The sequence below is a fragment of the Gorilla gorilla genome, chromosome 1 (genome assembly GCF_029281585.2).
Source record: "Gorilla gorilla gorilla isolate KB3781 chromosome 1, NHGRI_mGorGor1-v2.1_pri, whole genome shotgun sequence".
Taxonomy (NCBI): domain Eukaryota; kingdom Metazoa; phylum Chordata; class Mammalia; order Primates; family Hominidae; genus Gorilla; species Gorilla gorilla.
The window spans coordinates 79,052,091-79,065,125 of NC_073224.2; positions in this window are offsets into that span (position 1 = coordinate 79,052,091).

Below are 13,035 nucleotides of genomic sequence, written 5' to 3' on the forward strand. Positions count from 1 at the left end.
CTTGTAGTTTTAAACATTGAAAATATCTGTCTTCTAACTGACTTTGTGGTGTTTAATGTGCAGAAATATTAAATTTTGCTGCCATAAACTTCATTGAGTTATTGTTTTAGGATTAACACTTAAAATTTTTACTTAGGAAGTTCTACATTCCTATATTACAAAGATATTCTGCTATATTTCTTCTATGTGGTGTTAATTAGGGATTCAGTTATTTTTCTCTACTGAGTCAGTTTCTGCCAAAATGGCGAATTCTTTCCTCGTTGATTTACAGTACTACTTTCTTATACATTCTCCTATAATGTCATAGATCTCTGACAGTTTCTTCGGTCTATATACCTGTTTTTATATTAATACCACAGGCAATTTTAAAAATCTATCATCTTCTAACAATATTTTGCAGAGCAAGTCTGTTCCATTTAGTCTTTTGTTTTAATCATGACTTTATCTGTTGGTAATTTTTTTCATATACATGTTAGAGTATGCCTATCACGTTTCACAGAAATTTGACTTAAGATTTTAATTCAGTTGCCTTAATTTATGTATTAATTTATAGATAATCAACATCTTTAGACTATTAAATTCCTCTATCCAAAGGCGTGGGCCTTCTCTATTTATGACATCTGTATTATTCTCTTCTATGTTCTTTATTAGAGTTTTACATTTTCTTTACAGAGGTCTTGTGTACTTTTGGTGAGGTTAACTTCTAGACACTTTGTAGTATCTAGTTTGTTGATACTGTGATTGGTATTTTTCTTTTTTCAAAATAACATTTTCTTGTTGAGTTTTATTAGCACAGAGAAATTATTTTTATTTTTAAGATTGATCTTGTATCTGGCAATTGTGTTGGTTCTTCTAGACAGATGATCATATCTACCTAGAAGACAATTTAATCACTGGCTTTCCAATCCTTATCTTTCTTTTCTTTTACTTCGCTTGTAACATTGATCTCTTGTACTAAGTTAAAAATAATAGTGAAGATGGAATGCATTATCCTTCATAGGTGTGAAACCTTATCAGCTGTTCCTTCTGTGCCAATTGTTATTATTATATATTATGTAATTTATTTACATGCGTTTTAACAATTTATATATAATTACTATATAATTTTTCTTTATCCTGAATGTAGTAAATTATGTCATTAGATTTTTGATACATTTCTTGATAACACCCCTTGAGCTTGTTACACATACCCACCCACACGTCATTGTCAATTCTATTTTCTACCATTTTGTTTAGTATATTTTCATGTAAATTAATAAGTGAAATGGCTCTAAAAATTTCCCCTCTTATATTGTGTTTATCTGGTTTTAGAATCAAGATTATATTTTTATCATAAAATAATCTTGGCAGGTTTCACCTCTTTTTCTATTTTTAGTAAGAATGTTTAAAATTGGAATTCATCATTCCTTGAAAATTTTATAGAACTCTCCCATAAACTATCTGGCTAGTTTTGGGGCAGGAAAGTCATTGAATTTCCTTTCTAGCTCTTTTAAATATTTGTTGGTTTCTTTAAAGTCCCAAAATCTTTTTTTTGTCTTTAAAAATTGTTTTAGGCTTTTATTTGTTTTATCAACGTTTTCAAGTATATTAACAGCTGTTTCTTCTCTTAATTCCTTCCTTCCTTCCTTCCTTCCGTCCTTCCTTTCTTTATTGGAAGGGCATGTAATTTTTCTCTTGTGTGAAAATCAGTCTTGTCAGATGCCTTTGTATTTTATTTTTAGCAGGAAGCAAACAAAACACCTCTTGAGTTGTTAACCTTCTGTTACTGTTGCTATGTTCTTTATTTCATTGATTTCTGCCCTTACTGTTAATATTTCCCTACTTTCTATTTCTTTGTGCTTGCTTTAAGACTCTTTTCCCCCAATTTATTTAGTTGCATGTTCAGATAATTTATTTCTATCTTTTCCATTTCCTGATAATTTATTTAGAACTATGTAACTTTTTCCTCTAGGCATGGCTTTACTAATCTCTCATAGATTTTGTGGTATTTTAATGATTCAATCCTGAATGTTTCTAAATTTCCTCTATTATTTCCTGTTTAACCCAAGAACTGTTTAATAAAATGTGGTTTCATTTCCAAATATGCTATTTAAATTATCTTTTTGTAGATAATCTCTAATTCTATTTGCTAATTGTTGAAGAACATAGTCTGTTTGATATTGTTCTTTAGTAATTTATTGAGATTGCATTAATGATCCAATATGTGGTCTACTTTTGTTAATGAGGATGAGCTAAAAATTATATTCTCTATTTATTGGGACATATTTACCATGTGTATTCTTTATATACTTGCTAGAGTTTGTTAATTATGTTATTTAGGATTTTGATATCTCTGCTATTTTCTTATGCTTGATATATTCATTTCTAATAAATCTACCAAAACCAAACATTTTTATTAATATCTTTCTTCCTGCAATTTAGATAACTGTTGCTTTGTATACTTGAAGCTATATTAGATGCAAGTATGTTTATGTTGGCTCTACCATCTGGTTTTTTTGTTTCCCCTTTTATGAATAGGTGATGTTCTTATTTGTTCCTTTTCAATTTTTTAAGCTTTAAAACCGATCTTAGGTATTAAGATCACTACCAAGCTTTCATTTGGTTCATGTTTCACTAGTATATCTTTTCCATCCTATTATTTCTAAACTTTCTCTGTGTTTTTAAGTATGTATCTTGTAATCAATATATTGTTAGATTAAAACAATTAGAAAGTTTTTATCTTCTAATTAATGAGTTTGATTATTTTATATTCAAATTACTATTATGTTAGAACTTAGTTCTATTACCTCTTTTTATTTTTTCCATTTACTATATTTTTCTTTTTAAAATTTTTTATTCCTGCTTTTCCTTGGATATATTCATATTCTTCTAATTCTAATATTAATTTTGTGGTGGTTGCCCTTAAGAGTCATATTTGTATTTATTTATGATTTTTAAAGTCAGCCTTTCTTCTTCCTTCTCTCCCTCCTGTCCTTCCTTCTTCCTCTCTTTTTCTAACTCTCTGTTCTAACAAAACAAATATACTGGCAAACTCTTCTCTCTCTTAGTATCTTCACTTCTCTACCTCTGATCATGTTGATTTTTCCTAGAATTTTAGTTTTTGATTATTATGGATGTTTTTCCCTTTCTCTTCTCTTAGCTTTTCTTTTCTTTCTTTTTTTTGCCTTTTTCTTTTCTTTTTTTTTATTATAGTTTAAGTTCTGGGATACATGTGCAGAATGTGAAGGTTTGTTACATACGTATGTATACATGTGCCATGGTGGTTGCTGCACCCATCAACCCGTCATCTAGATTTTAAGCCCTGTATGCATTAGGTATTTGTCCTAATGCTATCCCTCCCCTTGCCCCCGACCCCCCCGAGCAGGTTCTGGTGTGTGATGTTCCCCTCCCTGTGTCCATGTGTTCTCATTGTTCAACTCCCACTTATGAGTGAGAACATGTGGTGTTTGGTTTTCTGTTCCTGTGTTAGTTTGCTGAGAATGATGGTTTCTAGCTTCATCCATGTCCCTGCAAAGGACATGAACTCATTCTTTTTTATGGCTGCATAGTTTTCCATGGTATATATTTGCCACAATTTCTTTATCCAGTCTATCACTGATCTGCATTTGGGTTGGTTCCATGTCTTTGCTATTGTAAATAGTGCTGCAATAAACATATGTGTGCACGTGTCTTTATAGTAGAATGATTTATAATCCTTTGGGTATATAGTAATGGGATTGCTGGGTCAAATGGTATTTCTGGTTCTAGATCCTTGAGGAATTGCCTCACTGTCTTCCCCAATGATTGAATTAATTGACACTTCTCAAATGCTTTCTCTTTTCATAAAAAAATCGTACTAGAATACTTTATCAACTTTGACTTCCATATCACTTGCAGTATCTCCTAGATTTATTTCTGTTACTATTTGAGTACTTCTTCCAAATGTGTCTTTGCTGTGGGTCTTTTTTATTTTTTATTTTGGCAAGCCCTCTAGGGCATTATATAAGTTAGAATATTTTATTATGTCCTCACATTTAAATGACAATTTAATATACTTAATTCTAGGTTCAAAGCTCTTTTCCTTCAATGCTTTAAAAATATTACTTCGTTGTCGTCTTTCTTCAAATGTTGCCATGGAAAAGTCTAATGTCAATATGATTCTTGTTCTTACTAAATGATTTCTTCATTCTAGAAGCTTTAAAATTTATTTTTTTTTTATCTGTTATACCTACAGTTCTGTATGTGGCATCAAGGTGTGTGTGTGTGTTTGTGTGTTTTATGCTTATCTCTTCTGTTTAATACTGTGTGGAGGTTCTTTTGATCTTAGGTTAATTAATAATTCTGAGAACTTTCTGCGCATATTTTTTCACGTCTTTCTCTTACTTTTTCTATCACATTTGAGGATTCCTGTTATCTGATGGTGGCACTTTTTTTTAATCTTCCTTACTCTCAGTTCTTAATTTTATATTTTCTATCTCTTTATTCTTTTCTGTGGTTTTTTCTTTTTTTTTTTTTTTCCTGAGACAGGGTCTCACTCTGTCACCCAGGCTGGAGTGCAGAGTACAGTGATCATAGCTCACTGCAGTCTCGAACTCCTGGGCTCAAGCAATCCTCCCACCACAGCCTCCTGAGTGCTGGGACTACAGGTGTGCACCAACACACTCAGCTAATTTTTAATTTTTAAAAATTTTTAGTAGAGTCAGGGGTGTCTCCCTGTTGCCCTGGCTAGTCTCAAATGCCAGGCCTCAAGTGATCCTGCTACCTTGGCCTTCCACAATACTGGGATTACAGTGAGACACTGAGCGCAGCCTCCTGTGGCACTCTTTTATCTTAACTTTTATTTTAAGTTCAGGTGTACAAGTGCATATTTGTTATATAGGTAAACTTGTGTCATGGGAGTTTGTTGTTGTACAGATTATCTGATCACGCAGGTATTTAGCCTAGTACCCATTAGTTATTTTTCCTGATCCTCTCCTTCCTTCCACCCTCCACCTTCTGAAAGACCCCAGCGTGTGTTTTCCTGTATGTCCATGTATTCTCATAATTTAGGTCCCACTGATAGGTGAGAACATGTGGTATCTGGTTTTCTGTTCTGCGTTAGTTTGCTAAGGATAGTGGCCTCCAGCTCCATCCTTTACAAGGACATGTCCTTTACAAGGACATGATTTCATGCTTTTTAATGGCTGCATAGTATTCCATGGTGTATACGAACCACATTTTCTTTATGCAGTCTATCATTCTTTATATAGCCTATAAAGATTTCTTTATACAGCCTATCATTTAGGTTGATTCCATATCTTTGCTATTGTGAATAGTGCTGCAGTGAACATATGCATGCATGTGTCTTTGTAATAGAATGATTTATATTCCTTCAAGTATATACCCATTAATGGGATTGCTGAGTTGAATGGTATTTCTGTCTTTAGGTCTTTGAGGAATCTCCACACTGTCCTCTCCAATGGCTGAACTAATTTACAATCCCACCAACAATATATAAGCATTACTTTTTCTCCACAATTTCGCCAGCATCTGTAGTTTTTAATAATAGCCATCTGACTGGTAATAGATGGTATCTCATTGTGGTTTTGATTTGCATTTCTCTAATGATCAGTGATGTTGAGATTTTTTTCTTATGCTTGTTGGCCCCGTGTATATCTTCTTTTGAAAAGCATCTCTTCATGCCCTTTGCCCCCTTTTTGATGGGTTTGTTTTTTTTTTCTTGTAAATTTGTTTAAGTTCTTTGTAAATTCTGGATGTAGACCTTTGTCAGATAGGTAGATTGCAAAAATTTTCTCCCATTCTTTAGGTTGCCTGTTTGCTCTGATAATTTCTTTTGCTGTGCAGAAACTATTTAGTTTAATTAGATTCCATTTGTCAATTTTAGCCTTTGTTGCATTGCTTTTGGCGTCTTTGTCATGAAATCTTTGCCCATGCCTATGAATGGTGTTCCCTAGGTTGTCTTCCAGGGTTTTCACAGTTTTGGGTTTTACATTTAGTTCTTTATCCATCTTGAGTTAATTTTTGTATATGGTGTAAAGAAGGGGTCCAGTTTCAATCTTCTGCATATAGCTAGCCAGTTGTCCTTGCACCATTGTTGAACAGGGAATCCTTTCCCCATTGCTTGTTTTTGTCAGGCTTGTTGAAGATCAGATAGCTGTAGGTGTGTGGTCTTATTTCTGGGTCCTCTATTGTGTTCCATTGGTCTGCATGTCTGTTTTTGTGCCAGTATCATGCTGTTTTGTTTACTGCAGCCCTGTAGTATAGTTTGAAGTTAGGTAGTGTGATGCCTCTAGCTTTGTGCTTTTTGCTTAATATTGCTTTGGCTGTTTGGGCTCCTTTATAGTTCCATGTGAATTATAAAATAGTTTTCTCTACTTCTGTGAAGAATGCCAATGGTAGTTAAATAGGAATAGCATTGAATCTATAATTTGCTTTTCAGTATAGCCATTTTCACAATATTGATTCTTCCTATCTATGAGCATGGAATGTTTTTTGTGTGTCATCTGTGATGTTTTTGCATGATGTTTTGTAGGTCTCCCTATACAGCCCTTTCATCTCCCTTGTTAGCTTAATTCCTAGGTATTTTATTCTTTTGGTGGCAATTGTGCATGGGAGTTCATTCCTGGTTTGGCTCTCGGCTTGACTGTTGTTGGTGTATGGGAATGCTAGTGACTTTTGCACATTGATTTTGTATTCTGAGACTTTGCTGAAGTTATTTATCAGCTTAAGAAGGTTTTGAGCTGAGTCTATGAAGTTTTCTAGATATAGGATCATGTCATCTGCAAACAGTGATAGTTTGACTTCCTCTTTCTATTTGGATGCCCTTTATTACTTTCTCTTGCCTGATTTCCCTGGCCAGAACTTCTAATACTATGTTGAATAGGAGTGGTGAGAGAGGGCATCCTTGTATTATGCCAGTTTTCAAGGGGAATTCTTCCAGCATTTGACCATTCAGTATGATATTGGCTGTGGGTCTGTCATATATGGCTGTTATTATTTTGAGGTATGTTCCTCCTTACCCAATTTAATGAGAGTGTTTAACATGAAGGAGTGTTGAATTTTATAAAAAGCCTTTTTTGCTTCTATTTAGATAATCATGTGGTTTTTGTCTTTCATTCTGTTTATGTGATGAATCACATTTATTGATTTGTTGAACACACTTGCATCCTGGAGATGAAGCCTACTTGATCGTGGTGAGTTAGCTTTTGATATGCTGCTGGATTCAGTTTGCAAGTAGGGCTTTTTGAGAGAATTTCTTAGTCTTTATTTCTAATTTGATTGTTTTGTGGCCCAAGAGACTGTTTGTTATGATTTCAGTTCTCTTATATTTGCTGTGGAGTGTTTTACTTCCGATTATGTGATTGATTTTAGAGTAAATGCCATGTTGTGTCAATGAGAAGAATGTATATTCTATTGTTTTTGAGTGGAGAGTTCTGTAGATATCTATCAGGTCCATTTGATCAGGTCATGAATATCTTTGTTAATTTTCTGTCTCAAAGATCTGTCTAATATTGTCAGTGGGGTGTTAAAGTCTCTCACTGTTATTGTGTGGGAGTCTGTATCTTTGAAGGTCTTGAAAAACTTGCTTTATGAATCTGGGTACATATATATTTAGGATAGTTAGATCTTCTTGTTGAATTGAACCCTTTACGATTATGTAATGCCCTTGTCTCTTATGATCTTGTTGGTTTAAAGTCTATTTTGTCAGAAACTAGGATTGCAACCCTTGCTTTTTTCTGTCCCCCATTTGCTTGGTAGATTTTCCTCCATCCCTTTATTTTGAGTTTATGTGTGTCACTGCATGTGAGATAGGTCTCTTGAAGACAGCATATCAATGGGTCTTGGTTCTTTATCAAGCTTGCAACTCTGTGTCTTTTAATTGGGGCATTTAGCCCACCTACATTTAAGGTTAGTATTAATATATGTGATTTCGATCCTGCCTTCATGATGTTAGCTGGTTATTTTAAAGACTTTTTTATGCAGTTGCTTTATAGTGTCACTGGCCTGTGTACTTTAGTGTGTTTTTGTAGTGGCTGGTAACAAACCTTTTCCCTTTCCATATTTAGTGCTTCCTTCAGGGGCTCTTGTAAGGCACATCTTGTGGTAACAAATTCCCTCAGTATTTGCTTGTCAAAAAATTGTCTTATTTCTCCTTCACTTATGAAGCTTAGTTTGGCCAGATATGAAATTTTGAGTTGGAATTTCTTTTCTTTAAGAATGTTGAATATTGGCCCCCAATCTCTTCTGGCTTGTAAGATTTCAGCTGAGAGGTCCTTTGTTAGTCTAATGGGCTTCCCTTTATAGGTGACCTGGACTTTCTCTGTAGCTGCCTTTAAAATTTTTTCTTTCATTTCCACCTCTGAGAATCTGATGATTATGTATCTTGGAGATGATCTTCTCATGGAGTATCTTACTGGGGTTCTCTCTCTGCATTTTCTGAATTTGAATGTTAGCCTCTCCAGCTAGGCTGGGGAAGTTCTCATGGATGATATCCTGAAATATGTTTTCCAAATTGGTTTTATTCTCCCCATCTCTTTCAGGTATACCAGTCACAGATTCAGTCTCTTTACATAATCCCATATTTCTTGGAGGTTTTGTTCATTCTGTTTTATTCTTTTTTCTCTACTCTTATCTGTTTGTCTTATTTCAGAAAGGCAGTCTTCCGCTCTGAGATTCTTTCCACTCTTGGTCTATTCTGTTGTTAAAACTCGGGATTGCATTATAAAATTCTTGTCATCTGTTTTTCAGCTTTATTGGGTCAGTTACATTCTCTGTACTGGCCATTTTGCCTGTCATCTCTTGCAATGTTTTATCATAATGTTTAGCTTCCTTACACTGGGTTACAACACACTCATTTGGCTCAGTGAACTTCATTTCTATTCATATTCTGAATTCTATTTCTGTCATTTCAGCCATCTCAGCCTCAGCCCAGTTCTGAACCCTTGCTGGAGAGGTGATGTGGTCATTTGGAGGAAAGAGGGCACTCTGGCTTTTTGAATTTTCAGTGTTCTTGTGCTGATTCTTTCTCATCTTTGTAGGCTTATCTGCCTTCAGTCTTTGAGGCTGCTAACCTTTGGATTTTTTTTTAACAGTCTGGCCATTTTTCTGTCAGGCTACTGTGGTATGCCAGCGGTCTGCTCCAATCTCTAGTTGCCTCAGAATTTTTAGTACCTGGAGGAATCACCAATGAAGGCTGCAAAACAGGAAAGATGGCAGTCTGCCTCTTCCTCTGAGAGCTCCATCCCAAGGAGGTATGGACTTCTTTCTGGCCTGAAAAAACCTGTAGGAGGTGGCTAATGACCCCAGGAGGTCCCACCCAATCAGGAGGAATGAGATTGGGGACCCACGTATAAAAGTAGTCTGGCCAAGTTTTTATATAGCAGCTTTGCTGTACTCAGGGTCTACTTCAGCCCCTGGTCACTTTGGATACTCTGAAGCCCAAAGGTTGGAACAGCTAAGTCACCCAAACAGCAAAGATGGTGGCCTGCCCCTCCTTCTGGGAGCTCTGTCTCAGGTAGGCCTGAAATCTCTGTCAGCTGGAGGACATTGATGGGGGTAGCCAGAGACCCTGGTTGGGAGGCTCCACCTGGTGATGAGGAATGGGTTCAGGGACTCACTTAAAAAAGTAGTCTGGCAATGTTTTTGTGGGGCTTCTCTGCTGTCTGGGGTACCACTTCTACCCCTGGTTGGCTTGGATTCTCCATAGCCTGAAGTCTGGAACTGTTAAGTTGCCCAGACAGCAAAGATTGTGGCCCACTGCTCATTCTCAGAGTTCTGTGCCAGGGAGTTTTCAAATTTTTGTAGGCCAGAGAATACCAAAGGGTGTGGCAGGAGGCCCTAGTTAGGAGGTTCTGCCCAGTGAGGAGAAACGGCATCGGGGACCTGCTTAAAGAAGCAGTATGGCCACACTTTTGTGGAGCAGCTGTGCTGTGCTGGGGTATGAAATAAAGTGTGAAGACAAGATTAGAGAAAAAAGCAAAAAAAGGAATGAACAAAGCCTCCAAGAAATATGGGGCTATGTGAAAAGACCAAACCTATGTTTCACTGGTGTACCTGAAAGTGATGGGGAGAATGGAACCAAGTTGTAAAACACACTTCAGGATATTATCCAGGAGAACTTCCCCAACGTAGCAAGACAGGCCAACATTCAAATTCAGGAAACATAGAGAATGTCATAAAGATACTCCTTGAGAAGAGCAGCCCAAAGACACATAATCGTCAGATTCACCAAAGTTGAAATGAAGGAAAAAATGTTAAGGGCAGCCAGAAAGAAAGGTCGGGTTACCCACAAAGGGAAGCCCATTAGACTAACAGTGGATTTCTCTGCAGAAAGCCTACAAGCCAGAAGACAGCAGGGGCCAATATTCAACATTCTTAAAGAAAAGGATTTTCAACCCAGAATTTCATATTCAGCCAAACTAAGCTTCATAAGTGAAGAGAAATAAAATCCTTACAGACAAGCAAATGCTGAAGGATTTTGTCACCACTAGGCCTGCCTTACAAGAGCTCCTGAAGGAAGCACTAAATATGGAAAGGAAAAACCAATACCAGCCACTGCAAAAACATACCAAAATGTAAAGACCATTGACACTATGAAGAAACTACATCAACTAATGGGCGAAATAACCAGCTAGCATCATAATGACAGGATCGAATTCCACATAACAATATTAAACTTGAATGTAAATGGGCTAAATGCCCCAATTAAAATACACAGACTGGCAAATTGGATAAAGAGTCAAGATCCATCAGTGTGCTATATTTAGGAGACCCATCTCATGTGCAAAGACACACATTGGCTCAAAATAAAGGGATGGAGGAAGATCTACCAAGAAAATGGAAAGCAAATAAAAGCAGGAGTTGCAATCCTAGTCTCTGATAAAACAGACTTTAAACCAACAAAGATCAAAAAAGAAAAGAAGGCCATTACGTAATGGTAAAGGGATCAATGCAACAAGAAGAGCTATGCTAAATATATATGCAGCCAATACAGTAGCACCCAGATTCACAAAGCAAGTTCGTAGAGATGTACAAAGAGACTTAGAGTCCCACACAATAATAGTGGGAGACTTTAACACCCCACTGCCAATATTAGATCAATGAGACAGAAAATTAACAAGGATATTCAGGACTTGAACTCAGCTCTGGACCAAGCAGAACTAATAGACATCTACAGAACTCTCCACCCCGAATCAATAGAACATACATTCTTTTCAGCATCACATAGCACTTCTTCTAAAATCGACCACATAATTGGAGGTCAAACTCCTCAACAAATGCAAAAGAATGGAAATCATTAACAGTCTATCAGACCACAATGCAATAAAATTAGAACTCAGGATTAAGAAACTCACTGAAAACTGTACAACTACATGGAAACTGAACAATCTGCTCCTGGAAGACTACTGGGTAAATAACGAAATTAGGGCAGAAATGAATTTCTTTGAAACCAATGAGAACAAAGACACAATGTACCAGAATCTCCGGGACACAGGTAAAGAAGTGTTTAGAGGGAAATTTATAGCACTAAATGCCCATGGGAGAAAGCAGGAAAAATCTAAAATCAACCTCCTAACATCACAATTAAGAGAACTAGAGAAGCAAGAGCAAACAAACTTAAAAGCTAGCAGAAGCCAAGAAATAACTTAAGATCAGAGCAGAACTGAAGGGGATAGAGACACTAAAAACCCTTCAAAAAATCAATGAATCCAGGAGCTGGTTTTTTGAAAAGATTAACAAAATAGATAGACCACTAGCCATAATAATAAAGAAGAAAAGGGAGAAGAGTAAAACAGACACAATAAAAAATGATAAAGGGGAGATTAACACTGATCCCACAGAAATAAAAAATACCATCAGAGAATACTATAAACACCTCTACATAAACTAGAAAATCTAGAAAAAAATGGATAAATTCCTGGACACATACACCTTCCTGAGACTAAACTAGGAAGAAGTCAAATCCCTGAATAGAGCAATAATAAGTTCTAAAATTAAGGCAGTAATTAATAGCCTACCAACCAAAAAAATCCCAGGACCAGGTGCAGTCACAGCCGAATTCTACCAGAGGTACAAAGAGGAGCTGGTACCATTCCTTCTGAAACTATTCCAAACAACAGAAAAAGAGGTACTCCTCCCTAATTCATTTTATGACGCCAGCATCATCCTTATACCAAAACCTGGCAGAGACACAACAACAAAAAAAGAAAATTTCAGGCCAATATCCCTGATGAACATCAATGCAAAAGTCCTGAATAAAATACTGGCAAACTGGCCAGGCATGGTGGCTCAAGCCTGTAATCCCAGCACTTTGGGAGGCCAAGGGTGGTGGATTACCTGAGGTCAGGAGTTTGAGACCAGCCTGGCCAATACAGTGAAACCCCGTCTCTACTAAAAAAAATACAAAAATTTGCTGGGCCTGGTGGTGGGCACGTGTAATCCCAGCTACTCACTCAGGAAGCTGAGGCAGGAAAATTGCTTGAACTCAGGAGGTGGAGGTTGTAGTGAACCGAGATCCGCACCACTGCACTACAGCCTGGGCAAGAGAGCGAGACTTCATCTCAAAAAAAAAAAAAAAAAAAATACTGGCAACTGAATCCAGCAGCACATTAAAAAGCTTATCCACCACAGGCAAGTCAGCTTCATCCCTGGGATCCAAGGCTGGTTCAACATATGCAAATCAATGAATGTAATCCATCGCATAAACAGAACCAATGACAAAAACCAGTGATTATCTCTATAGATCCTGTGGCATTCTTAATCTGATCTTTCAGCTCATCAGTTTCCCATTCAGCTGGATCCATCCTATTATTTACCCTATTTTTTAAAATTTCCATTATTAAATTTTTATTTCTAATACTTTATCATGTTTCTTTTTCTTTCGTTTTTCTTATATTGATAGTATATTTATCCTCAAACGTATATTTGTTACACTTATTCTAAATTCTTGATCTTTCTGTTCCAATAATCGTGCTTTATATATTTTATGTCATCAAGTTCATTATTTTTCTTTGGAGGTAGTTTTATTCTTCAGGTACTTAAGTATTTGACTGTGAG